The sequence below is a fragment of the Muscardinus avellanarius genome (genome assembly GCF_963383645.1).
Source record: "Muscardinus avellanarius genome assembly, chromosome: 16".
In the NCBI taxonomy this organism is placed as follows: domain Eukaryota; kingdom Metazoa; phylum Chordata; class Mammalia; order Rodentia; family Gliridae; genus Muscardinus; species Muscardinus avellanarius.
This window is the reverse complement of record NC_137802.1, coordinates 27,953,912-27,958,569: the sequence shown is the minus strand read 5'-3', so window position 1 is coordinate 27,958,569 and position 4,658 is coordinate 27,953,912. Positions and strand designations below refer to the sequence as shown.

Below are 4,658 nucleotides of genomic sequence, written 5' to 3'. Positions count from 1 at the left end.
TACAGAACTGTGCCTGGCTTCTCTTCTCTCTCTCTCTCTCTCTCTCTCTCTCTCTCTCTCTCTCTCTCTCTCTCTGTCTCAGAAACTGAGGCTCAAAGATAAGGAATGACTTTGTGTGTGTGTGAAGTGGCAGGTCCAGATGTGAGGCTCTGGGCTCCAGTGTCAGGCCTTGGGATCCTAAGCCAGCTGCTCCACTTGCTAGTTGTGTGCATGGGGGAAATTACTAAGTCTCTTGGTACTTTGATTTTCATCCTCGGTAAAAAAAAAAAAAAAAAAAAAAAGGGTAAAATAAAAGTATTATTTTACAAAGGATGGTAAAATAATACTTCCTGCCTCTGTGTGCTATTGAGGGGATCAAGGGTGTTAAAGCAAGTGCAATGCTGTGCGCCTGATACTGTTACTGTTTTATCATTAGTACCACAGCCATGGCATTACATGATGACACGGGTGATCTTCACACGTGTAGAAACAGCCTGGGATTGAATGCCCCTTGGCTCAGAAGTCTTAGGTTCATCTGAGAACAAAAGCCAAGCATGAAGAGGTATCTAGAATTACCCCCCCTCAACAGGACAGCGGAGAGTCCATTTCTCCAGGCCCACGGTGACTTCTGGAAGGGGAGATGAGGATGTTGGCTGATGACGTCATGGAGGTCTGTCTCATCCACCTCTACAAGAGATAAGTGGGAAGTTGGATCTGAAAGGACCTGGTGGGTCTCAGAGGGAGCTTTGCTTATGCTGCAGAAGTTGTGTCCAGAGGTCTGTGTCGAGCCGCGGAGACGGGTCTCTGTTCCGCAGGATGGGGTTTGTTAAAGTTGTCAAGAACAAGGCCTACTTTAAGAGATACCAAGTGAAATTTAGAAGACGACGAGAGGGCAAAATTGATTACTATGCTCGGAAACGCTAGGTGATCCAGGACAAAAATAAGTACAACACACCCAAATACCGGATGATAGTTCGTGTGACCAACAGAGATATCATTTGTCAGATTGCGTGTGCCCGCATAGAAGGGGATATGACAGTCTGAGCAGCATAGGCACATGATCTACCAAACTACGGTGTGAACATGGCCTAACAAAGCATGCTGCGGCACTCTGCTGGCCGGCTGCTGGCCCGCATCTTCTCAATAGGTTTGGCATGGACAAGGTCTATGAAGGCCAAGTGGAGGTGATGGAGATGAATACAGCGTGGAAAGCACTGACGGTCAGCCTGGTGCCTTCACCTAATGCTCGGACGCAGGCCTTGCCAGAACTACAACTGGCAAGAAAGTTTTTGGGGCCCTGAAGGGAGCTGTGGATGGAGGCTTGTTTATCCCTCATAGTACCAAACGATTCCCTGGTTATGATTCTGAAAGCAAGGAATTCAATGCTGAAGTACATTGGAAACACATCACGGGTCAGAATGTTGCAGATTCTATGCGCTATCTAATGGAAGAAGATGAAGATGCTTACAAGAAACAGTTTTCTCAGTACATAAAGAACAACGTTACTCCAGACATGATGGAGGAGATGTATAAGAAAGCTCATTCTGCTGTATGAGAGAACCCAGTCTATGGGAAGAAGCCCAAGAGAGAAGTTAAAAAGAAGAGGTGGAATCATCCCAAAATGTCTCTTGCCCAGAAGAAAGATCGGGTAGCTCAAAAGAAGGCAAGCTTCCTCAGAGCTCAGGAGCGGGCTGCGGAGAGCTAAACCAAACAAAAATTTTCTATGAAGATTTTTCAGATAAAGACAATAAACTTATTGACCAAGCAGAAAAACAAAAAAAGAAGTTGTGTCCAGTTTCTTGCTGGGCGTGGAGGCGCATGTCTGTAATCCCAGTACTTGGGAGGCTGAGACAGGAGAATTGTGGTTCACGGCCAGCCTCAGCTACTTAGTGAGGCCCTCTGCAACTTTGTGAGACCCTATTTAAAAAACAAAAGAATAAAAAATAGGGCTGGGGGGTGTAGCCTAGAGGTAGAATGCCCCAGGGTTCCATCCCCAGTACTGTAAAAAAAAAAAAAAAGTAAAATAGTACAGTATTACTCCCCATTCCTGATTCTACCCTCCCACAGTCAAACACCTTGAGTTCTTCTCAGGCCCCTTTTGGGCATTTCCTCCGTGTTTTAAAATAACATGTATATACTGCTATTTCTTGGTTTAAAAATTATTTTCTACATTATCTACTGACCTCTCACCAAAAAAGGACTGAGCCCTGGACTGTTCATGGGTACATGGCTTTTTATGGCAGTGATAAAAATGTTTTGGAATTTAATAGTGATGATGTTTGCACAACATTTCAAATATGCTAAAACCAGATAAATTGTCCACTTTCAAGGGGTGAAGTTTTATGGCATGTGAATTAAATTTCAATAAAAATCATAATAGGTTGGGAAAAATGATTGAGTGTTCCCTCCCTCCCTCCCTCCCTCTCTCTCTTCTCTCTCTCTCTCTCTCTTGGTAGTACTCAGGATTGAGCCCAGGGGCATTCTGCCTTGGAGCCACATCCTCAGCTCTTTTTATTTTTGTTTTTGAAACAGAATCTCACAAGGTTAGCTGGGCGTGGTGGCGCATGCTTGTAATCCCCACGCTTGGGAGGCAGAGACAGGAGGATCACGCAGGTTCGGAGGTAGCCTTGCTAGCTTAAGAGACCCTGTTTCCAAATTTAAAAAAATATATAAAATAGGTCTGGGAGTGTAGCCCGAAGGTAGAAGGGCTTCCAGGAACCCCAGTACCACCAAAAAAAAAACCAACCAACCAAACAAACAAACAAAAAAAAAAAACACCTCACAAGATTGCTGAGATTCTAAGTTGCTGGGTCTGGTCTCACATCTGTGAACCTCCTGTCTCAGCCTCCCAAATCCTGGGATTCCAGATGTGCGCTGACATGCCTGACCACTGCTGATTTTACTTTTATGCTCTTCAGCCTCCTACAATAGTTGCATTATGATTTTTGGTTGAGTGGATACCCAGTGTTTACTGTGTATATAAATGCTGTTCATGACTGGGTCACATGAGGTGCAAAGATTGCATTTTGTTCCTTACACAATACAGTGAAAACAGTACTCTGTTTACCCCACTGTTTTCTATGTACAGGAACATTCGATTTCCCAGAATCCTTTGTGGCTCAGGGGGGCAGGGACATTGAGCTAAATTCCAGCTGATGGAAACGCAAGTGTAAGTGCTGTGGCCCTTTGAGTTCAAGGCAGCCCACGGCCTTCCCCACATTCTGTCTTTCCCCTCTGGTTGGATGGAGCGAAGGGCCCTGAGATGGAGCTGTAGGATGCAAGTAGCCCAGGCGCCATGTCACTTCTTGAAGAGTTGCCAGGGGCATCGCCTGTGAGAGAGATGTGAATGAGATACCAGCTTTCAGTGTTAAGCTGCGGGGATATCAAGACGTATCTGGTAATCCCAGCATTCGGGAGGCTGAGACCGGAGGATCACGGTTCACGGACAGCCTTAGCTACTTAGTGAGGCCCTTTGCAACTCAGTGAGATCCTATTTCAAAATAAAGAATAAAAAAATAGGGCAGGGGGTGTAGCTTGGAGGTCAAATGACTCTGGGTTCCATCCCCAGACCCGCAAAAATGACGTATCTGTTGTGATGGCTGACGTTAATTTCTCTTCCTCCTCCTCCTCTTCCTCCTCTTCTTCTTCCTCCTCCTCCTCCCTTTCTCTTTCTTTTTCTCTGTCTCTGTCCCTGTCTTTCTCTCTCTTCTTTCTTGGTACTGGGCATTGAAAACAGGAGGGTTCTACCATTGAACTACACCCCTAGCCCATTCTATTTTGAAACGCAGTCTCACTAAGTTCCTGAGGGCATTCCTAAATTGCTGAGACTGGCCTCGAACCTGTGATTCTCCTGTCTCAGCCTCCCAAGTACCAGGATTACAGGCATGTGCCAGCACACTGGGCTTGCTTAGTACTCTTAACATTTACAAAATTGTTTTTCTATTTGCTTCATATTCTTGTTATTATCCTAATCTTTCTAATTCACCTCTGAACTCTCCCACAGAATTATAAGCCTCCTCTCAATGAGGTCAAACACCTGGGCTCTTTGACTGTGCTCCCTACCCTTTGCCCCTAAATAATCCTTGTGATGGGACTCCAGGATTTTCTCTGCTTGACAGGGAGGCAGGAGGGGTCAGAGGGGAAATGGATTATATTCGGGTTTTTTTTTTGTTGTTTTTTGTTTTGGTGGTACTGGGAGTGGAACCCAGGGCCTTTTCTACCTCCAGGCTATACTCCCAGACCTATTTTATATTTTATTAGAAACAGGGTCTCACTAAGTTGTGGAGAGCCTCACTAAGTAGCTGAGGCTGGCTTCGAACCTGCACGATCCTCCTGTCTCAGCTTCCCAAGTGCAGGGATTACAAGCGTGCACCACCACGCCCGGCTAAAATGGATTATATTTAAAGAGAAGCCGTGTAACTTTTTTTTTTTTATGGCACTGGATATTGAACCCAGGACATTCTATCTCTGAGCTACACCTCCAGCCCTATTTTATTATTATTTTGTTAATTTCATACAGGGTCTCACTAAGTTGCTGAGGCTGACCACGAACCTGCTATTCTCCTATCTCAGCCTCCCAAATACGGCCATCACAGGTTTCAAGGCCTGACTGTTGCTTGCCACAGTGCCTGGGGAAGCAATGGAACAGTAACTATGGGCGCAAGTTATCTATCTATCTA

At 45.3% G+C, this 4,658-nt stretch overlaps 1 pseudogene across 1 annotated transcript; it reads left to right on the top strand.

Annotated features, from left to right (window-relative positions):
• The first annotated feature begins 795 nt into the window (after positions 1–795).
• LOC308274445 (large ribosomal subunit protein uL18-like) lies at positions 796–1,718 on the top strand (annotated as a pseudogene). The gene has a single exon. The product of its transcript is annotated as a large ribosomal subunit protein uL18-like (transcript).
• Positions 1,719–4,658: the final 2,940 nt, after the last annotated feature.